Genomic DNA, 24,764 nt, shown 5'->3' on the forward strand with positions numbered 1-24,764 from the left:
ATCTTCTATAACAATATAGTTAGCTGTGAGATCTGGGGAACCAAGTGGACTGGTTAATTGTTTTGTTATTGTTGTTGTTGTCCTGTGTATAGTTATTGTTGTCTTGGATTTGTGTTTGTTTTTTTTTACAGTTAACTAGGAACTTATCCTTTTCTGCAATAAAACTGTCACATGAACAGTGAGTCCTTTTTTAGTAGTATGGTTGTACACCAACCCCCAAATAGTCACTGTAATAGTTCAGCCACAGAATCAATACAGTTTTCTAGAGACCCAAGGACTTTAAGAAACTGAAATTTAAAGGAAAAATGAAATTGTCCTGTAGGTTTTTCAGATAGAGCTTGGAGAGAACTTTGAAAATGATAGTAGCAATAAAAAAATCACATTTGATTAGTGGGGTAAGGCGTAAGTTGTTTCCAAAAATATAGAATTGTTTGGAAATATTAAGTGTGAATAATTCAGTTTACAGAAAGAATGATAAAGAATATACATCTCTGCCCTGCCGGTGTGGCTCATTGGTTGACTTATGAACCAAGAGGTCTCTGGTTCAATTCCTGGTCATGGCACATACCTGGGTCTCAGGCTCTATCCCCAGTAGGGGGCGTGCAGGAGGTAGCTGATGGATGTTTATTTCATCAGTGTTTCTATCTCTCTCTACCCCTCTACCTCTCTCTCTAAAATCAATAAAAAACAGTCCGACTAGTGTTGCTCAGTGGTTGAGCATCAACCTATGAATCAGGAGGTCATGGTTCGATTTTCAGTCAGGGCCCATGCCCGGGTCGTGCATTTGATTCCAGTGTGGGGCATGCAGGAGGCAGCCAATCAATGATTCTCTCTCATCATTGATGTTTCTATCTCTCTCTCCCTATCGCTTCCTCTCTGAAATCTATAAAAATATATTTTAAAAACTAAAATCAATAAAAATGTATTTTTAAAAGAATATACATCTCTGAATTTTCTAGCAAAAAGTATAGACAGAACACTAATTCTATTTTTTCTATTTACCCCCAGAGCCCCATTTCAATCTTCATTAAACCATGGGTTTCGATTAGTTTAGAAGAAGCAAAAATCTTAGAGATTTAGGGACACATAAGATTAAATAACCTAAAGGATGGCCTCAGATAACAAAATTTTCCTGAACTTGAATAGAGTCAGAATAGACTCTGTACTAATGAGTTTTGCCATTGAACTTATTAACACATTGACAGTATTTTAAATAACTGCTAAAAAAAATTAGATTGACTTCCATTAGTACACTACATTGATTTAATGTTTGTTTGCTTTTTCAAAAACATTTTGAATGCTGAAAGTGGTCATCCCTTTGCCCTGACCAGTTTGGCTCAGTGGCTAGAGCGTCGAAGAGTCCCGGGTTTGATTCTGGTCAAGGGCATGTACCTTGGTTGCGGGCACATCCCCAGTAGGGGGTGTGCAGGAGGCAGCTGATCGATGTTTCTCTCTCATGTATGTTTCCAACTCTCTAGTCTTCTCCCTTCCTCTCTGTTAAAAAATCAATAAAATATATTTTAAAAAATAAAAAAAGTTGTCACCTCCTTGAAACTCTTTAGTTGAGAATATAAGTAAACTTTAGCCACTGCTTTACAACTCCTAGTTAAAGGAAACTAGCTAGATTAAACCAGGGCTTGGCCACCTACGGCCGTTAGGCCAACTGTGACCTACCACCTGATTTTTATAGCCATTGAGCTAAATATGATTTTTACACTTTTAAATGCTTGAGAAAAATCAAAAGAAGAATATTTTTAATGTAAAAAAGAATAAGAAAATTTAAATTTCTATAAATAAAATTTCATTGGGATACTGTCATGCCCCTTCTTTTATATGTTCTTATAGATGCTTTCAGGCAGGCCATAATGACAGATTGAGTAGCTGCAACAAAGATTATGTGGCCTGAAAAGCCAAAAATCTTACAATATGTTCATTTACAGAAAAAAACAAATGTTTTAGCATGGGCTTTCGTTCATGTTTTCAGTCCATCCCTTTGATTAGAATCAAATTAACAAGATCAACATTTTTAAGGACATCAAAGCTACCTTAAGTTAATTATGAACCATGTAAACAATAAAATAATTCATATGCAATCAACTAAGAGTGTGTATTTGTATTTTCCCTTTTCTATCAATCATCTCCAGCCAAAAGCTCTTGAGCAGCTGGTGGATCTCCTACTCCTCATGTTCTCTCCTCACCAAAACACAGAGGATAAAAGGAAAAGCCTTTTTAAAAGTCTTAAAGAGAAGTTGGTAAAGATAATGCTTAAGATAAAAAAAAAATAGGCGATCTCTTAACTTTATTATATTTTACTGAATGCTAAAAGCATTAATTTGTCAAACATATACTTTTTAAATGTGCCCAAGTTTTATAAACTGTTCTGGCATTACTTCAACTTTTAATACCAAAGAGCCTCTAATGCTTGGAATAATCTGAACCTTCTCAGAGTTCAACCATAGGTTTAGATGCATATGTTACATTGTAGATATGAATATACTCTAATGGCATTTGTCTTGCTTATATGCAAAGCAGGTAACCAGCCAGAGGAAAATAATTATCTGTAAATTAAGGGTGGCCAAATATAGGCAAAAATAGATTTTGTAAAATCATAGGTTTCTCCCCATGAATCCCTTTTTATTACTTTCTTTATATCACTAACTGTGGTTTTGAATAACTCTGTCTCCTTCCCTGTCCTGTGTAGGTTTTCATACCTATGGGGGAGGAGTAGACAGAATCTCACTTCCCATTTTTAGGAGGCGAGATTTACTTTGGATTATCTAGACAAATCCCAAACCATCCTGAGGTCTTCAGAGTTTCAGAGGTAGGCAAATATGCAAAGTACAAAGATCAAGAGATTGAACTGACAAATAGATTGGGCAACATTCATTTTAACCAATAAAGTAATCCTAGTATATTGATGAAACAATTCAGGTTTAATTATCATTTGCTTAGCATTTTATCCTGATAATGGAGCATGCGACGTATTCCCCATATTGCAGAAGAGAAAACTAAGTAATTGTGAAGTGACCATTTCAAGATCACAAAAGCTATAACTGATATAGCCTCATTGTGAAGTTAAGTCTACTGACTCCAAACCCATATCTTTTGCAACTGTTCTTCAAGGAAAACAGTGTACAGTTCAAGAAAAGTAACTAAAAACACCTTGTTAGGAGTATTTGGACCATCTAATTTTTTTAAAAAAAATGTTCAGTGAGTGTCATTTGAATAATCAAAATTTAGCACACCTTCTAAGAAAACCTTTTCCGGTGTTTAACATGGAGTTGTGACTGAGACTGTATTAGGAATTCACAAGTGTACACTCTCTTTAAGATGTTTGTGTATTATGAATGGCCCACCATGGTGCGGGATGGGGGAAAGGAAGATGTAGATTTGTTTTGGAAACCAATAACTAAAAAAATAGAAACAGAATTTTTGAAAGATAGTATAATTTTTTTTGTTTGTTTTCTTTCAGCAGCTTGGCATTTCTCTCTATTGCCTGTTAGATTTGAATAATGCTAAATTGCACTTAAATTGGTTTGCAATCTCATTTGGAGTTTATTCCATTTGTTAGCTGCCCCCTAAAGAATATTCCTTATTTTGCTTATTCAAGAGTTGCACATTTGGTATAGAAAACTTAGGTAAATGAGATCTTCATTTCTAAGATTCCCTACAAAGTGAGAAAGGATTCTATTTTGCAAAATTCCAGTATGAGATAGTGGTATCCCTCTTCATGGCACTCAAGATATTTTGATTTGATCATTTTTATTTGGAAACTATATTGAGAAATTATGTGAATTTACACGAGGGGTTTACTTTCTCTTTTAAGAAGAGGCCCTAAAATGCCATGAAATGCTATTGATTTACTTTGTGAATCACTGCACTGCCCTTCAAGAGATCTGAGCTGAACTGAAAGGACGCACTGCGGTTGCTGTGTCAGAGATGGAGCCATTTGTCTCACAACATTACACAGACTGTATGGAGACTTCAGATACATTCCACTTGCCTAAAATTTTATATCTAAGTCATTTTAATGACAAGCTTGTATAAGATCTAATGGCCAGATCTTCTCATGTAGATTTTTATTATGATAGGCTTGCATTTTGCTTGACATCCAAAGTTTGGTTCCTCAGAAAGATAGCCTGGATTATCCTACTCAGTGTTCATACTTTTCAAGAAACTTTCTGACTTCCCTCATTCTACCATATCCCATGTGCCAGCTTCTTTTAGCTTGGATAAGTTTTCCGTAACTTTTTTATACCTCACAGTTTTCCTTTTCCTTATTGATAGCACTCATGAACAGTCCACTTAGGGATCTCAGCTTCTGTCTGTGGTGTTGGCCTTTCCACTGGGATAGATTCATAATTGGCCCATGTCTTCACCTCTTCTTTTTTTAAATTAGGTTCTCATTGATTTTAAAGAGAGAGGAAGAGAGAGGGAGAGAAAGATAGAAACATTGATGAGAGAGAAAATCGACCTGCTGCCTCCTGCACTTCCCCTTCTGGGGATCAAGCCTACAACATCGGCATATGCTGTGACCAGGAATAAAACTGGTGACCTCCTGGTACATGAGGCAAAGCTCAACCAACTGAGCCACACCTGCCAGGCTTCACCTCTCTTCTTGACTGGTGAGGGTTTTAGGACTGACATAGAAATATCTAGCTCTTGGTACCAAAAATGTTATCTTTAAGAGAGTTTGTGTAAGGATAAAGAAAAACGTGATATCCTGAAATTTACAGGTCAACTTGATTTCATATAGCAATGTTTCCTACTAGTTATTCTTATCTAGACTTGATTTTCACAAGATGGCATACTTTGATTATATTTATTTTTACAAGGACCTTTGAGTGACCAGTGGCTACTTAACCACGTTTTTAAGCTGGCAAGTCTCTGGAAGCTATATTTTAATACCATTGGTTCTTTCAACAGACTAGCTAATCTCTCTCCCCCCGTCTCCCCCCCCACACCTGCTTCCATTAATATAAGCATAGCGTAGACATGGAAAATTGTTTTTTCACTTGTATCTGGGCCACCTGAGAACACTATCATAATTGTATTAGTCCATAACTATTTGAAATTCACAATATCAAGTCTAAAAATGACATTTTGTGATTATTGTGTGCCAGACACTGTTTGGGTATTGGAAACAAAATAGAATTGAGACTCAGCACTTATATTAAAGGGCTTTCATAGGGTAAGATGACCAGCAGACCCTGAACAACGGGTGAATGATTACTCTGACACACGTTTCTGTGAAAGAGGGGGCTAAGGGACTCTTTGGCTATCTCCACCAAATAGCCCTGCTCACTTGCCTCCATTGGCTTTTATTGTAACAACAACTTGAACTAAAATGAACTATTAGACACTATCAGCAGGGTAGTCATCCTTGAGAAAATGCATGCATCCTTTAAGCAAGGAAGCTTTGAAGTCTAAACATAAAGATCCTAGTAAAATTCCCAGGGGAAGGGGTGTCAGACTTGTTTGGAAAAGTCAAGGCAGGAGCTGCTGCCTTTGGCAAAGGCGCCTAGAGCAACGGTCGCCAACCTTTTGGACATCACGGACCACCAGTGGTTCATGGATCACCGGTTGGTGACCGTTGCCCTAGAGGCTCTCTGACCTTTCAGAGTTTCCTCCTTAAAGACTTTCCAAACAAGTCCTATGCTTCCCTACAAAAATAGATAAACACAAATAAATTGCTATGTAATTAGTACTGTAATAAACATGCTATAAGAATGCTTAGGTTTGTACCTAAATTAGCTTTAGTTAATTGGGTCATTCTCTGTATCGCAAATGACACTTTAAAGGTCTAGAAAAGTTCAACACAAACCTTAGCACAGAGAAGAGACTTGTGAGGTAACCAGCGCTCAGGTCAGGAAGGGAGTTAGCTGTTCTATTAAAGAGTGTGCCCCAGGGACAAAGAGACTCCACTGATGGGCTGCCCTTATCATATCAGACCTGCAACAAACTAGAGAGAGACTAGTGATTAGATCTAAGAAAAAGAGATTTGAATGGGGAGGGGAGGATGGTTTTGGGAGAGAAGAGACTGAATCAGATGTGGCTTCTGACAGAACAAGAGTGAGAAATGGAGTCATCAAGGTTAATCATGGCCTCAAGTGATGAGGAATCTTCTATCTTAGGACATGGCTGTGCTTATGTTAAAAACACACACACATACATAAAATGTCTGCATGATAAAAATGATTTCATCTTGTGTTTTGATTATTTATAAAATATATAAAATATTTATATGAAATATTAGCATATCTATAATAATAAAAGTGTAATATGCTAATTAGACCAGACATCTGAACGACCTTCCAGACGTCATTCTGGATGTCCTTCCAGAAGTAGCCATTAGGGGCGATCAGGCAGGCAGGCAGGTGAGCAGTTAGGAGTCAGCAGTCCCAGATTGCAAGAGATCTGTCCCCCTAGGGGTCCTGGATTGTGAGAGAGTGCAGACCAGGCTGAGGGACCCTCCCATCCTCCCATGTATGAATTTCATGCACTGGGCCTCTAGTTCCTTTATATTCTTTAACAAGTAGAGCTCTCTACTACTATATTTTCATGATTCATTACTAGAAGGGACATGTGGTGGCTACAGATTGGGAAAAGGTGATTAAAGAGTGAGAATTATCTATTGGTGAGACCAGGCTTACATCATCAAGGCAGTTGTATGTGAGGCACAGGATAAAGAAGAGAAGGTAGGAACTGTACCTGAGGGTATATACATTCTGAAACAATTAAGTGGTTGCTGAAAGCTGGGACAGTTTGTCTTCTATTTTAAAGTCTCAAGTGCAAGTCAGTGTCAATCTCAGCCAAATTCCTTGAAATGCTGTCACATATTTCAGGGAGCTGCAAGGGGATCTTTTATTACAGCCTTTCAAATCCCGATGTGCCCTCTAGAAGTTGGTTTTAAAATGCTTGTAGTCTTTGTAGTCTTTTTCTCTGGCACAGGCACGGAGAGTCTTTCTTTTTTTCTTTTCTTTCCATTTTCAAGTCATTACGAAGTTTACTTTTGAAGTAGAGATATCTTTTTCCAAGAAATTTTGCAGGTCTTGTATATGACAGAACAATTGGAACTTTAAGAACTTTGTAATATATTCAACTTTTGTGACTTTAGGTTGGCAATTTTATTTTTTTTGATAAGTCAAGTGAACTAAAGGTTTCTAGTTCACATACAAATGCTTGTGAGCTCCTGTAGGCACCATGTGCTATTTCATTATTTCATGACTTTTTCTTTTTAAATAAAAGATGTAAAATGTAAAAATCTCTCTCTCTCTCTCTCTCTCTCTCTCTCTCTCTCTCGTTTCCTTTCCTTATTTCTCTTATTTCTTTCCTGTATTTTTTCTTTCACCCAACAAATGTTTATTCATGGAATAATATATTTAAGGCATTGTGCTAGCCCTGGGAATACAAAAAAGAATAAGAGGCTATATCTCCTGTTATGTGGTTAGAATTCTTTCTTACCTGCTTCTGTCTTGATAACCTTTACCACGCACCCTCCCCCCTTTGTACCTTGCTTAATTTTTTCTCATAAATGGATTATACTTTTGTATATAAGTGAGTATATAGCATTTCTTTCTTTCATTTTGATTTCAAGATAGGCAAGCACAAATATGTGACATATAGGCCTACTGAATGTTTTCATCCTCACCGTGGTGGCTGGCGGAGGATGTGGATGGTGCACATTTTCATGTCTTCTTCTGAATCACATCTACCACTAGGACAGCGGTTCTCAACCTGTGGGTAGTGACCATCGGAAAACACTTATAGCATATCAGATATTTACATTACGATTCATAACAGTAGCAAAATTACAGTTATGAGGTAGCAATGAAAATAATTTTATGGTTGGGGGTCACCACAACATGAGAAACTGTATTAAAGGGTCGCAGCATTAGGAAGGTTGAGAACACTGCTCTAGGAAGAAAAGGTCTGTACTGGATATGACCATATAAAGCATATTTGCATTGATGGCTCTGTTTGTCAAACAACAAAGTGATGGTGATAAGATTTGACAGAAAAATGCCAACAGATACAGAACATGAGTGTTCATCACAGGTAGATGAAGGGTAGGCTGTCTAACACAGGTACACAAAGCTGGAGGCACTGTGGTGGACCTACTGGAATGCCAAGCTGCCCTGGCTTCCAGGCCCCATAAAGGCCCTGCTACAGCTGCTTCAGCATATTCCTAAGACAAGGATTCTATAAGAATTTGAAGAAAGCAGCATTTATTAGGCTCTTGGAATTTTGAGCCCCATAGACTCCTTCTGACAATAAAGGCACATTGTGGCAACCTGCCTGATGCAAGTAATTGGTAGGGTAGAACCTCCCTCTGCATTTGCCCAAGCTTGCTTTCTCCAGAGGAGTATCTCCATAGCAGGATGAGACCTCAGTCCCCTGAGGTCTATTCTTATAGGTTTTATTTTCTATTCATTTTTTACAGATAAATGACACGGCACATTTCTTGGTTATTTCTTTATTCTTGCTTTCCTCAGTTTGAAATTGCAATATTAGCTCAGGTGTTACAATGACTCTAGAGTGAGGAGAGCCAAAGATTTTATATTAACTTTCAACTCTAATTTGTACTACATGCTTAGAGCAATATTTTAAGGATGATTCCCTGGTTCAGTGAGAGGGAATTCTAGAACATCAGGAATATATTCCATAGGCCAGGGAGGCGGATAACAGCATGCATTCCTGACATTTCTCATTCCTGGTTTAGCAATATCCTAAATCTTTTAGGAGAGGGGAAGACAGACCTCCTGAGTGTCTCTCCCAGGGGCATAGATAGGCCAATTGGATGCTGGCTGTGAGTTATAGTACCAGGTCTGCCAGTGACGATGGATGTGATAAGAAATGCATCACAGAGACACTTGGAGCAAGCACAGAAATGTTTGCTAAACATAACAGAAGACATGGATCCAGCAACACTTTCCCTAGTAGATTTGCCTCTATGATTGCAGAGAAGTCTCAATGCTTAATCTTCCCTTGAGGCAAAATGGATGTCACTGACCTGATAGGATTTGTGAGGTTCTGAAAACTCTTGTCCTAACAGAAATAAAAATCTCTTGACCATCAATTTGTGTGTGGTCCCTGGAATTTAATCACAGGGACTCTATCCATGTGGAAGACTAAGGGAACTGAACTTTGTTATGTAAATAGATTGTAGAATTAGAAAGCTCTGGGAGTAAGAAGGGACATTAGGGTCATGATTCCCCTGCTATTGTTTTCTAGTTGAGGAAATGGAGGTATCTTAACTGATTGGATCTCTAATTTTGAGGGGGGGAAATGCTGGGATTTATTCACCAGTTACTATCAACTTGTGATAGATTAAGATACTTGAGAGTAGAGAGTTTAAGTAATAAATATGTTTAAGATCATACAAATAAGTTGGTAGCATAGTGAGAATTTGAATCCAACTTTGGTCACTAAACCTATATGCTCTTTGCAGGAGATCATCTTGCTCTCCATTTTATTACTGTACGTACCAACAGTCTTCTCCCTATCCCGTTTACCTACTGTATATATTACTCTACTGAAGTCTTATCTCTGCAGCTTTCCACTTAGTAAGCATCTGATAAACAAATTTATGGCTTGTGTTAATAATTGATAAGACTTCAATGTCTCTAACACTTATGGTATGCCTACTATGTGAGAGTCTCCAGGGATATAAAAGTGAGACCACCACTGCCTTGAAAAATCCCAGTGTATTATCATACTGCCATCTATCTAGACAACCTATCACTTTTTGTAAGCAAATTTGTGATAAAATTATAACAACACTAGAGGCCCAGTGCACAAATTTGTGCACGGGTGGGGTCCAGCCAGCCTGCCTTGATGGGGGCCAATTGGGCTGGACTGGCAGAAGGGAGTGGATGCGGGAGGTTGGCTGCCAGCCCCGCCCATGAACGTGGTGAGGGGGGCAATTGGAGGTGGGGTCAGCCAGAGGGAGGGTCCACAAGAGGTTGGAGGCGCTGATCGGGGCCCCGATTGAGCTGGTTGGCCACTGCAGTGCATGTCATAGTGACCAGTCGTTCCAGTTGTTCTAGTCGTTCCATTGTTCCATCACTTGGCTTTTATATATATAAGAGTAGAGGCCTGGTGCATGAATTCATGCACAGGTGGGGTTTGGCTAGCCTGTCCCAATGGGAGCCCATTGAGGAGCACTGATGGGGGAGGCAGGGCCCAGTGGGTGGTTGGCCTACTGGCCCTGCCCCCAATTGATCTGTTGGGGGCCCATCGGGGCCCAGATCAGGCTGGTTGGCTGCCACAGTGCACATCATAACTACCAGTCATGCTGGTCATTCTGCCATTCTAGTCGCAGGGCTTTTATATATAGACTAGAGGCCCGGTGCATGAAATTCGTGCACGGGGGATGGAGGTGGGGTCCCTCAGCCTAACCTGCACCCTCTCCAATCTGGGAGCCCTCAGGGGATGTCCTATTGATGGCTTAGGCCTGCTCCCCGTGGTTCTCTGCTGTCTGTGGGGGCTGCTTGGCTGCTCCTGGGTTGCTGTGGGTGATGGTCAAGCAGGCCCTGCTCTCAGCGGCTGCCTTCCGGGACTGGAGGACTCCAGTGGGGCTGAAAGGACTGGGTGCCACCATCTTTGTGTCAGAGTGACAGTTAATTTGCATATTACTCTTTTATTAGATAGGATAGATTTTACATCATTCCCAACACAGAGCCAAAACAGTGGCTGATTTTTTGGATCATTTCAAATCTGTTTCTTCTGCAACACTACCTTTTTTCCTCTTTCTTTTTATGAAATATAAGAATGCCTACCTTACTAAGGCTATCTTTGATTAATTAATAACAGCTTGAAATGGTCTTTGAAAACTTCAAATACTAAGCAAATTGTAAAGTATTTTCTCCTATAGTTTTTGGCATGTTTCTCCCCTAGGAACAGTTGAAGGTCTTTTGCATCATCTGGTCTAGTCATCATTAAAACCTAAAGAAGTAGAATTGGTGGCATGAAATATCTACTTATAACTAGTCGGAATCAGCAGGCAGGCCTCTAGCTCTGCTTCATTATTAAAAAAAAATGCCACCACCAGCATTTCTCATAGCCCTTTCTGAAAGGATATTTAAGTGTAAGAGTTTTTTCCCCAGCAAGTTCTTGTTATTCAGATGAAAATATTATATCAGGTGATACCCTGTGACTGTGAGGCACCTTTTAAAATGCCTATGGTTCCTTCCCATAGGTGGAGAATGGCCCATTCGCCAAATTTCCAGAGTTCAGAATTCCACAGAGAATTTCTTTAGAGTCAAGGACAAACATTCTTCTTCCCCGTGTCCCTATATTTCTGTCTTCGAGCTGAGTCATTTTCTCTCTTTTTATCCCATAAAAAGAGCTGAGATGACTCTGAAAGCAAAGAGAGTCCTAGAGAAGTTGCAATTTATAGTTACTTCCCTTGCATTTCATCTTTCAACCTACTGTATAGCTAACGGGAGAAAATAAGGCAATAGCCTACAGAAATATTGATAAATATATGTCAGTAAAAGCTATAAATATCAGGCAATAAGCAACTATTTATATCTACTAAACTGGAAAAAATGGTATTTAATTGAAAATACGTAGGCTAGTTTTGAGTGCAGGGAAAATACCACACTCATCTCGTGTTTTTTTTTCAACTCAGGGCTGTGCATTAGAACCCTGTGGGGACCTTTTGGAACTTACTAAGGTCAACTCTCTGCGTGCTTTTTGAAAGTAATTTTCATAATATTTAAAGAGCTACGAAAAATTTGTACATTTTCAAACCTTATGATCTCACTTGTGATAAATTATCCTAAAGAAATAATTCAAAATAAGAAAAAAAAAGCCACATGAGAAGAGTTCAGAGTCAGTTATTACAGATAAAATTTCAATAATCTAATATTTAATGGAGATATTGATTTCTCTTCTTATCACTACACACCCAGCAACACAACACCACCTGCCTGGGCTGAATTGGAAGCCTTTCTAGTGCAGAGCTGGCTCGGGAACCAGGCTGGACGCAGCCTACTGGTGGCAGATATCTGTGGACTCAGTAAGGTTGGCAGAGTCAGGCGCAATTAATATCAACGCCACTGCTGAAATTATATATTTTTAAGAATATACACTGCTTGTAAATGACCACAAGGAAATAGAGAAAAATGAAAATGATTTGGCTTGTTGAAATAGTGGAATTGTACAATAATTATTATTCTTTCATTTTGAATTCTATTAACATGATTTTAATGTCTGTACAAAGATTTTTAATGGGACATATTGGCAAGCTAAGGGCATTTTTTAGCTTTATTAATTTATCTAAAGATTAAAATGTAATAGCTTCAACTGGCCAGATTCAAGTAGCTTAAACACAGTGCCTTGAGTTACCAGTTGTTTCAACTTTCAAAGAGTATATTTTTCTACCAATCGGGCACATTTCACAACTGGCACACATTTGGATGGAGACATTTTCTCCTAATATTGATATTATTCATTTTTAGGAAATGACCTGCATATCTATTTTATTATGTAAGCTGGTCACTAAGTCAGGAAGTTCTTGTAGATTTATTTAAGGCAAGAAAGATTTGATTGACGGAAGTGGGAAGACTTAGTTAAGAGCACAGACCTAGTATTTGGCACCTGAAAAAGAAAAGCAATGCAAGCTTCACATTAACCCTGGGCTTCACTAGTCAACAAGGCTGTTGGTCTTCTTTCCCTTTTGATTACCTTTATTGATAAATTGCTCACAGGGGCCTACATTTCAGATCATCCTTCATTATAAGACTTTCCCCAACATAAGCATTGCATGCTTTGGGCCTTTTCTTGAAGTTAAATTCAAAAGATGTGTGTGTGTGTGTGTGTGTGTGTGTGTTCTGTACATTCTGTGCCAGGTGTAGTCCCTGGCATCCTAAACCTTCAAAACCTCATCTCAAGACTCACTTGTTCAGTCTGCACTACTGAGCATTCAATTCGCCTGAATTGTTGCTGGTGGTTTATGTTGTTGTCTCACTTGCTGGTATTTATATTTAAACCTGGACTCCTCTAGAGATCCGTGCCCCCACCCATTATTTAAAAAAAAAATCTCTCATAGAGAAGACATGTTAGATCAATGGGTGGGTGGTGATTTATTAACCTATGGGCTTCCTAGTTCTAAAACCTAAAGTCATTGCAGTCTTGACCCAGGCACTTGGGACTGAGACTACTGGGGTTGAGATTCCATTTCTTTCTTCTCCTTCCTTATCATTGGTAGTTCCAGTGGATGCAGTACTTCTCAAAAATCAGTGTCCAGCCCTGACCGGTTTGGCTCAGTGGATAGAGCGTCAGCCTGTGGACTGAAAGACCCCAGGTTCGATTCCTGTCAAGGGCACGTACCTTGGTTGCGGCACATCCCCAATGAGAGGTGTGCGGGAGGCGGTTGATCGATGTTTCTCTCTCATCGATGTTTCTAACTCTCTATCCCTCTCCCTTCCTCTCTGTAAAAAAAATCAATAAAATATATTTTAAAAAAATCAGTATCCAATGAATCACCTGGGTCCTGCTAAAATGCTGATTCAGGTTCAGTAGAACTGGGTAGCAGTTCCGGTTCTATAGTTCTAACACACCACAGGGGTACAGGTGTGTTGCTTAAGACCACTGTACTTTGAGTAGCTGGGGCTAGGGAATGAGCCAAATCCTGAGGACAGAAGTGGAAAAAGAGCAATCTTTTCCTACAACAAACTGAATCTCACCCTTCATTCTCCTTGCCAGTAATTCAAGTTATCGTTTTTAGTCTAACATTTGAAATTTGCTACCAATTTAGTCTGCTGTATAGAGATTCTCTTTTTCTTTCTTCTTTCCTTATTCCACACAAGGGGGGGGGGAATGGAAATAATATGCTCTCAGCGAATGTGTATATTATGTAAATAAATACTTATGTGTTTCCTTGGGGAAAAGAGAAACAATTATTTTGGTAGTGCTGTAGCATTAAGAATTTATACTTGGAGCCAGATACTTGATTTTAAGCATGGCCTGCTTTAACTTCACTGTAAGTTTGGCAATTTTCTTATCTTCTCTAATTGTTCTGTAAATGTGTGTGTTTTCTATGCCAGGTATAGTTCCTGGCATCCTAAGACTTTAAAAACCTCATCTGTAACATGGGTATGAAGTGTTTAAGATTAAAAGAGAAAATTTATGTGAAACATTCTGCAAACAGAAAGTATTTTACCTGGTTTCTAAATACCTATTATTCATTGTTTCATATACCTTGTCTGAAATCACAATATGTTTTATCACCACTACCTATGAACTTCATTAAAGTACAAGAGATAGGATGAATTTTAAAAAATGAAAAATACCTCCTGAACTTGGTGTGCCTAAATCTACACAGAATTTATTAGGAAAATAATCTCCCAAGCAATAAAAATGTGCTAACTTTTGAGAAATCATTACTTAAGCAATTACAAGCTCTAGTGCTTTTATAGCTAACATATTTTTTCTTTAGCTTTGCTAAATCTAGTATTTCATCTCAATTAAATGACACTAATATGTAAGTATCTATGAGGTGAAATAAATCCATATTAATCTTGCATAGAATGGCTTGTAAAACAATGATCAAACTTCAGGAGAATGCAAAAATACTCCTTAAATATGGTTATCATTCAAAAAACTGACGTGTGTATATAATAAGTGAAAAATACTAACTCCCTTTTATTCTCCCCCAATGTATGTAAATGTTAGCAAGCCTGCTAAAAAGGTTGAGTCAGAGATTAGCTCCAAACTGTCCAGGAGAATATCAAAACGGCACCTTCCAGGGCATGTAGGCAAACCAAATCCTTAGTGGAGACAGGCTAATTTATCATAGTGCAGTTGCGATGGCAACAACAGTTCTTGGTGCCATGTGACCCGAAGCAGTTTCTGTTGACTGGCTCTAACTGACTGTCAGTTCAGCAAAGGTTCCACTGTTTCCAGTGAAAGGGAAGAGAGAGCATTGATACTTGTTGAAAGGGCCTAATAATAATAGTGTATCTCAATCCATGAAAGCCTCCCTTTGTCTCCTTGACAGTTATTTTTATTCTGGCTCAAGGGACCCCTCTAATTTTTGTTACACAAAGGCCGCTTATTTATTCACAGATTAAATATGTGTTTCTCTGTTTACTAAGAGCTCCGTCTGTGCCAATGGAGTTGCAAACAAGCATTTTAATCCTCTATGATAATAATATTTTGTTTTTAACATGCTAAATTTTGAACAGCATTTTTTCCTAATATTTTTATAAACCCACAAGAAGTCTGGTTGTGTGACATAGGAGCTAAATTTATCTGCATATTATTATTTTTTTATACATAAAAAGTGGAGGCTGACTAGTCTCTCCTCTGACCTGAAAGAGCCTGTGATCTTTAGGGAAGCTAGATAATAGATTTGCACATGATTTTTCTTGTCTACTTTTCACTGTTCTTTTCATTGATGGCTAAGTAACACGAGCTGTAGAGATAGTTACACTCTTTGATTCAACAATTCCACTCTTGGGATTTTTGTCTTGGGGAAATTCCACTAAAGAGAGAGTTGTATGACCTAGGGGAGAAAGAATTGAGATTGGGTGTCAGATAGATATGCATTTCAAATCCAGGCACTGCCATTTGTTCACAGAGTGCCCTGGGGAAGTATTTTACTTCCATGAGCCTCAAGTTCCCTCATTTGCAAAACAGACTTGAATTTAACTCCCCCACCCACCCAGAATGGGGATTGGGAGCCTTATAAATCACATGGAAGTGCCTGGTCTACGCCTGTGTACCTGTCAGAGCTCTCAGTGTGCAATACTTCTTGATGCAGCAGCATCTGTAAAACAAAAATCTTGGAAACAATCCATGTGCCCCACATTAGCAGTGTGAGTTAGTAAATTCTATATTACTAAATTAGGTATATTAACATAATTAAATATGATGTAATTGTTTAAAATAATTCTTTCTGTTAAACATGACTTTGGAGAAACTTTTATGATATAATATAAAATAATAGTGCTTACAAAAAGCAGAAGTAGTATTATGGGCCTTATACTACACTGTCATATGAATTATATGTATATGAAGAAAGTAAGTGACCACATGCAAATAGCACAGGTAGCATGGCTATAAGTGATGACTGTATTAATGTAGGACAACTACTTGGAGACACTTTATTACCTTTCAATTAAAAAAATATCGTGAAACAAAAATGTGGAGGGTTGGAGTGGAGAGGAGAGCATCTTCGGTGACCTACAGCAACTAGAAAGCAGCCGTACATCCCTCTTTCTTTTTCACTTAAGAACACCCATTCACCCAAACTCCATGACAGGCATGAAAATGTGGTTCTGCCAACACTTTTGAACATTTCCCGTATGTCCCCAGAGCAATGCTGCTTCAAGTGAGAACCAGAAAAGAATTTACAAGGAAGACTCCAAGTGTGAAAGCATTTCAGCGTATGCACCAAGGAAACAGTGTAAGTGGAGGAGAAGAGAAAGAGTGAAAGCAATTTGCAAGATTGATTAAAAGGTGTGGCGTGCATTTGGAATGCATTTTCTTCCAAATTTAGCAGTTAGAGCTTAGATACACAGGCACGTAGGAAGTGGCAGTAAGGCCACGCTCTAGTGTTTTCCATAGGGCTAAAAGTTCATTATAACCTCAAACTAATGATCACAGGAACTAAGAGACAAGTAATTTTCTAGCTGTTTTTTTTTTTAAGTGGCAGTGGAGCGGCTCATTGAGTGCCAGGTTCAGTGCTGACAGCTCAGGAAGGAGTGAGGGAGCCAGATAAGAAGGCATTGACAGAGGCAGCTGGGTAAGTCTCGCAGTGAATGCTGACATGCTCTCCACTCTCAACATTCTAGCTACACTGGCTGGTGTCCAGGTACCATTATCTGCTCTGGCAAGGATGGGCCACATTTTTACTTCATGCAAAAAGTATGTCAAACAGAAGAACTCAGTAATAAAAAAAAAAGTCCTTGATGTTTCTGTACAGTATTCTTATCTAGACTGTGGTGCTTTTAACCAGGAGGTAATACTTGATTTACCTGAGGAGTCTCCAGCTAAATTTTATGGTTGCTGTTTTAAAACAGAATATATACTGAAAAATATTTAAAATATACTCTGAAATGCCATCCTGCTGGTTTTAGTGAAAGTTCTGTCTCATTCATCATTAGGGTCCCCTCCCTAGACCAGAATCAAACAGTAGGCGTACCTGGAATATTCAAAACCAGTAAAGGGTATTAAACTCCAATCAAGTATGGATGGCACTAGCATTCTCATTGACAAGTGGTCTCTTGAAATTTGGTGGCCCTGTCCTTGCTTATGATGCATGGGTCATATCTAATCACTCCCAGAGCCATCTCTCTCTGAGATCTCTTCACTCTTTGGCATGTGGCAAAGTTCCCATTGATATGTTAGCTATAGACATCGCCCCTTCCCCATATTTCTGGGAAAATTACTTTTTATTTTTTATTTTTTTTAAATATATTTTATTGATTTTTTACAGAGAGGAAGGGAGAGAGATAGAGAGCTAGAAACATCGATGAGAGAGACATCGATCAGCTGCCTCCTGCACATCCCCCACTGGGGATGTGCCCGCAACCCAGGTACATGCCCTTGACCGGAATCGAACCTGGGACCTTTCAGTCCGCAAGCCGACGCTCTATCTACTGAGCCAAACCGGTTTCGGCGGGAAAATTACTTTTTAATGAGAGGGCAATATCTGCTCCACTTTCACCCCCCCCCCCTTTACCTTTAATCTGTTGGCCTCCTTTAAAAGTTTAGGGTTTTGTTAGACAAAAGCCAACAACACTTAGAGACTCTGCCTGATTTGGGGTGAACCTTACATATCTCCAGAGTCAATGAAGATGCATAGAGGCTACTTGAATGCCGAAAAGGAAATGAGAAAATAGAGGGAGAGAAAAAAAATATCTATTAAGATGTATACCTTCATGGTACTGGACAATACCTGGTAGAGAAGACATGTAGGTGTGTGTGTGTGTGTGTGTGTGTGTGTGTGTGTGTGTGTGTTGTTATGCAAAGGTGAAAGCAGAGGAGTGTGGACATTGAGACAGTAAGACTAAAGCAAGCATGAATCAATACGGCAAGATTATCAGGTTGAGTGGTGTAAGGATTTGAGTACCTTGAGATAGGCCCTTCACACTAATGCTAGGTCAGCTCTAGGTCAGTTTCACAAATCAATAACTGTTTCAAGTTTATTGTTTTGACTTTGATTTAAGCTAAAAGAGTATCAGACTTTGTGGGTATGTTCATTAGATGATATGTCTATCTTTGAATGTGGAATGAGATTTTATTTTGAATGACATAATTTTTATTGTGCATTTTAAAATAACAGATCAAATTATTATTAGCATTATTTGTGACTTTTAAAAAACCATTTATACCTTCAGTTTGACTTTGGCCCTTTCGATTAGCTAGTTTGAGTAGCATACTAATAGGGTCAAAAACACAGGCATATATTTCTTGGAGGCTGGCTAACTGGACTCCATTCCATAATTATAGATTATACTTCTAACCTCTTCCTGCCAGTTTTAAATGTATTCTTCCAGTCCAGTCTCAAGGGGTATTCTGTAAGAGCATGTGAGCAAATCAATGAAAATCGATTTCCTATTGGAAAAAACTCAGAATTTATGACCTACATCTCAAGAGTAACTAGCATCTTTGCATATGGCAGACATAATTACTTCATTCATTTTCAAGTGTAGCTGTCTACATGATGTCAGGATAAAACGAATTTACATTAAAAACATTGTTTACACTTGACAGATCAGTAGACTTACATCTGTATCTGAGGGCTGGAAATTTATTGCTCTTGAATAATATCCAAATCAGCTTTTCAACATTTTCTAAGATCTTTCAAGAAGGAAAAAATAATTATACTCTTCTACTAATGGTTCTTTACCTTAAAACCAACCAAGAAACTTCTTGAATTATTTTCACCATTAATAATGTAATCTAATAAAATAATAAAGCCATTAGTAAATGTGTCAGAAATCGTAATAGGGAACTGCAGTTAGAGGCTCAAGTCATGTAACTTGTCATCTGCTGCCCCCTATATAGGCCTTGGCTAGCTTTTTAATTTTTTTCAAGAACCATAATGGTACGGTTTTGTCTTTTATTTCCAATGATCATCTAACATTTCTTATACTGATGCTCATATTTGAAGCCTATCCTAGTATTTCTTATTCTTTTCTATGTCTTTCTGAGTTATAATATTATTTTAGGCTGAATCCAGATCATATGAGAAAGGCAACAGAGTTTAGGCCTGGATGTCATGAGCACATTTTGACTCCTCTGAGCCTGTTTTCATATCCATAAAATGTAGGTATTGATTCCCCCTATCTTAGGTTTCTTGTGTAAATGAGATCAGATAAGCACATTAAATAAACTAGCACAATGTAAACATGTAGCATATAGTGTGATTATGATTGCTTATGATCATCAGACATTGAAAACCTGATTCTAATATCCTTTCAGCTACCCCACTCTTTCTGAGGTTAATGAGTAAGCAATAGAGACCTGTGATGATACCTGATAATTAGGCCATTCCATGTTGCAACACATCATGAAGCATTAAATAAATACATTTAAAATTCCATGTAAAATATATTAAAAATATATAAATGCCATGCTTTCAAAGATATGAATATTATGTTGAAGACATTATATCTATCTATACTAATAAAAGGGTAATATGCTAATTAGACCAGGAGACCTTCTAGGAGACCATCCAGGGAGGGCAGTTGGGGGCCATCAGGCCAGCTGGGTAGAGCAATTGGGGGCCATGAGGTCGGCTCGGGAGAGCAGTTGGGAGCCATGAGGGTGGAAGGGGAGGGCAGTTTGGGCGATCAGGCCAGCAGGGGAGGAGGAGTTGGGGGCAAGCAGGCCAGCAGGGTAGGGGGGGCAGTTGGGGGCGAGCAGGCCGGCAGGCAGAGTGGTTAGGGGCAATCGGGCTGGCAGGCAGGTGAGCAGTTAAGAGCCAGCGGTCTGGATTGCGAGATGAAATGTTATATAAGAAAGCAAATAATTACAACACAGTCTAATTATAATATTTAGTATCAAGTAATTGGATACATGTAAAAGTTCTTTGTAAATATTATCATAATCCTATATAATGAAAGCCTAATATGCAAATTGTCCCTTCGACCAGGAGTTATGACATGTGCTGACCACCAGGGGGTGGTGTGGTGCAGAACATGACAGGTGTCCACTATGCGCTGTGACTTCTCACTGGTTACCTAGGGACGGGGTTGATGGGCATGGAGGTGCGGTGAGGATGCAGGGTGTCACTCCCCCAGCTACCCTCCCCTAGGACACCAGGGCTCATGTGCCGGGGAAGCCCCCACCACCCCTGTGCTCAGTTGCCGGGCACCCACAAGGAGGTGTCTTCTGGATGGGCAGGGCCAGAGCCACCAGGACCGCAGAAACCAGTCGGGCTCCCCATGGGTTCACACAGGAGCTGGTCTGTGAGACCAGCCGGGAGAGAGCGCACTGCCCGCCTGGTTTCCATGTGGTGCCTCTGGGTAGCCCAGAGGCCCAAGCTGCACCCTGGCCCGCTGCATCCAGCCCCGCTCACCACACCTCCATTTGGGGACCCGAACACCATGACTCTGACAGAGGGGGGTTTGTGGGGGTTCAGGGGGCTGGCCAGAGCCCAGAGGTCAGCTGAGACCTGACCTTCTGTGCCAGACGCTCATGCTTCGATGGCTGGGCAGGCCTGGAAACCGCACCCGTGCATGAATTTCGTGCACTGGGCTTCTAGTAGAGACATTAAAGGATTGCATGAAAACCATTAGACATGGTGACCAGGTCATCATTGGTGACCTTTAAGACAGCAACTTCAGCAGAATGGCTCCTTTAATGCTATTTTTAATCATTGCAAAGACTAAAGAGATACATATTTTAGTTAAGATTATACAATATGTATGGAGAATGGATATGAGTCTATCTTTTCATAAAAGGGTTTGAATTGGACCAGGCTGGAAAATTGGATGCATGTCCTAGTTTATTAATAGGATATCCTAGTGTTGTGAATCTGAGGGTTCAGTGCCTCCTGCAGAATGCGGAGAACAAATCTAAAGTGACTTAATCACTTTAGAAAGGAAAGGAAATGTTCTGGATAGTTCCCCATGACTGGACCAAACTGTCGAAAGAACCAGAGAGCCAAAAAATGGACTTGTTTTGTGTCAATTGGGTGTTTGTTTTGTTCCCAGCTTCAGACTATAATGCAGAATAAGTTGATTTCCAGCACACTACTTAACTGAGTGAGAATGCCTTAGAAAGGGACAAAGGTAAAGAGTTACACATTGCTTAATAACTGCTTCTAACAAAAAAAAATTGAATAAGTGCAATCAAAAGGACATTTGAGAATCTACATAACAGACTCTAGGGCCAAATTTGGAGATAAAAGACCTGTTTTATGGAATCTAATATTATTTAACTGTATGCAGAGGGAGTTCATGGATTTTATAATGGAAGGTTATAAGATAATAACCTTTTGCATTATTTTCTATTTCTCTGGATTGATACTTTATAATAACCATTGGGGTTATACACATTATAATAGCTATTGGGGTCAGTCACATCTGGAATTAAATTGACTGTAATTTTAGACAAAGTATGTGAGGCTTAGGTTCTCTTTTATAAAAATGGGAACACTAATTGGTATAAAATATATGTGATGATGGCTGACATAAGGGCAGGGACTAAATCAATAGTTATTCAATATTAGTTAAATTAGCTTCAATTTCTAATAAAGATACTGGTGCTTCACCTCCCTTGAAAGTAGTAGAACTGAGAACATCAGTTGAATACAAAAGCAGATTTTATGAAATCAAAAAAGGTAAATAGAGCTTTTCTTACCTCTAGGTTTTTCCAATCCCTGACCTGAAATGTCTAGTTGGAGTCCTGAATAATGGGTAAATCAGTTGCTCTCTATTAAGCAAGGTGTTCAGATCAAAAGTAAGGCGGGAGTTTTGGGGTACCCACTGGCATCCACCCTATTTGAGAACCCTTATATCTATGACAGGGTGAGATAGCATCATCTGAAATTAGGAACGAGGCACTCTGAAATCCTTCTCACAGAGCAGCCTCTTGTTAATTCAGATTTTTTTCTTGGTCCTTCATCTCAATATATCTTTGGTGAATGCATGAGATTTTTAAAATCAACAGACTATGGTTCAAATCCTTTTACTTCCTTTTTTTTGTCCTTTTGCAAATTAAATATAAATTTGGTGTCTTACCTATAAAATTAGAGTATGAACACCCATCTCTAAGTTTGTTTCCAAAATTAAATGAGATAATGTATATAAGATGCTTATCTCATTGGCACAAAATAAATATTCAGATAATGGTAGCAATTTTTATTATTTATTATTACTTATTAATATCTTCCAAAGTGTGGGATTCATAATCTGTGTAATATATTTTATATATCAACTATGCTTATTTAATGCTTTCTGATGTTGCAACATGAAATGACTTAGTTATCAAGTATCATCATGGTTCTCTATAGCTTGCCACAGAGCTCCAAAGGGTGTTAGACACTAATATTTTAAAATGCATAGGGTGGTAGCTTCTTCGAATCCATTGTCTTCACTGATGGTATCAGTTTCCTATTGCTTCTATAACTAATTACCACGAATGTAGAGGCTTAAAACAACAAAAGTTTATTAAATTAAAGTCCTGGAGGTCAGAAGTCCTAAAACCAATCATGTCAGCAGGGTGGCAATTCCTTTTGGAGGCTCCAGTAGAAAATAGATTTCCTTGTCTTTTCTAACTTCCAGAGGCTGCCCGTCTCCCTTGGCTCGTAGCCTTTTCCTTCATCTTCCAAACCAGCATCTTCAAATCTCATATCTCTCTCTGACCTTCGCTTCCGTCATCACACATCCTTCTCTGGGTCTCACCCTCCAGCCATCTTCTTTCCCCTAGAAGGACCCCTGTGATTTACTGGGTCCTCCAGATAATCCAGGACAACCACCCCATTGCAAGACCCTTAATTTAGTCACATCTGCCAGATCCCCTTTGTCTAGTAAGGTTATGTAGTCAAGATTCTGGAGATTAAAGCATGGTCATTTTGGGGAAGTCATTATTTTGTTTACCACAGCAAATTTAAAGGAAAAGCTATTTCTCCCCTTGAGGCCATAGACATCATAAGGGAAAGATTCAAGTTTAATGTTGTTCATATTTCACTTTACAACTAAAGATCAAAGGGGATATAGCAGAAAAAAGTTTTTATTGTTTTTTTGTGTAATAGAATCTGTGCAGGGTAAGTTACATAATTTTTTTATTGTTATTGATTTTAGAGTGGAAGGGGAAGGAGAGAGAGATAGAAACATCAATGATGAGAGAGAATCATTGATCGGCTGCCTCCTGCACACCCGCTACTGGAGATCGAGCCCGCAACCTGGGTATATGCCCTTGACCAGAATCGAACCTGGGACACTTCAATCCACAGGCTGCTTTATCCACTGAGCCAAACCTGGTAGCCGAATTACATAGTTTTTAAAAAATTATTAGGTAGATTGCAATCTACTCAATTAAAATTGGGTAGATTGCTTTTCCCTATTTCACAGAATAAGAAACAGGACTCCTAGGACTACTGTCTAAAGTCACCCAGCTAGTGGTAGAAACCAGAATTTGGAACAAGCCTAGACAATTCCAAATTTCATACTCTATTTTTTCATTATTGATTTGAGATGATAGGTAGGCAGATAGATAAATAGATAGATAGATGGATAGATAGATCGACAGATAGATATGGAAAGATGGATTTGTTGTCTACTTCTTTATGCATTCACTGGTTGATTCCTGTATATGCCCTGACTGGGGATCAAATCTGTAACCTTGATGTATTGGGACGGTGCTCTAACCAACTGAGCTACTCAGCCAAGGCCAAATTTCACCATCTTAGCAAGGTTGTGCTCTGCCTATAACTCATTGTATCTTAACTAAAACAGTTTAAAATGAGTCCTCAAATATAAATAATATAAATAAGATATTTAAAGATTCCTATGTTACTTTAGGAGAGTTTATCTTTTCAATTAAAACTGAAAAATTTTTAAACTGAAAATATTACTCTATTACATCTACAGCTATTAAATATGAGTTTTGCTAAAAAGATGAATAATATTTTAACAGATAATTAATACTGTTTTAAGATTTGAATAAATCTTAGAAGATATGCAATAAAAATGAAAAATGTTAATATGGATGCTGAAGAGCTGTGTAACTTTATTTAATCACACAAGCACATTGAGATGTTAGTTATTATTTAAATCTCAGTGGGTTGCAAACTGTCCTGAGTAAGAATGAGGTATTGATAAATATATCACTTATTAGTTCCAATATTGTTTTTCCAGTCTGACATGTCTAAACACACATACTTTAAGACACTAAGGAGAAATGGAAGTAAAATAAAATATGATTTATTACTTATGGTTTTCAGATGTTCTACTCTACCATGTATAACCTAATCTATTGATATATTTTTTTAAAGTCAGATGAATGACCCTTTGGGTTAAATGATTCATTAATTAGAAAAGCAGATGTGTTAGAAATATAGTGGAAATGTTATTTCACCATTGAGAGTGCTCATATAATAAAGGAGAGTATTATTAATATAAGTTAGAGTTGAAAACTCTAACCTTTTGTTCCATTCAGATTTGGACTAAATATTGTATCTTATTATACAAGAAAAATAGAAGGCAGTCTACAGAAAGTCTACCCAATATAACAGGTGGGGATTGTTCCTGATTGAAAAGTTACCGCAACATCCACCAACCCCCTAATTCATTTTCACC

General features: G+C 38.5%; 1 protein-coding gene and 1 long non-coding RNA gene across 2 annotated transcripts in view; both read left to right on the forward strand.

Annotated features, from left to right (window-relative positions):
• The window catches only part of NLGN1 (neuroligin 1), a 716,626-nt gene that overhangs the window by 312,098 nt on the left and 379,764 nt on the right, over positions 1 to 24,764 (forward strand).
• Positions 5,573 to 22,672, forward strand: LOC107183134. The gene is made up of 4 exons (XR_001513905.1): positions 5,573 to 5,592; positions 10,256 to 10,259; positions 22,490 to 22,500; positions 22,662 to 22,672. It is a non-coding gene; the product is annotated as an uncharacterized LOC107183134 (long non-coding RNA).

The sequence above is a fragment of the Myotis davidii genome, unplaced genomic scaffold (assembly GCF_000327345.1).
Source record: "Myotis davidii unplaced genomic scaffold, ASM32734v1 scaffold115, whole genome shotgun sequence".
Lineage (NCBI taxonomy): Eukaryota > Metazoa > Chordata > Mammalia > Chiroptera > Vespertilionidae > Myotis > Myotis davidii.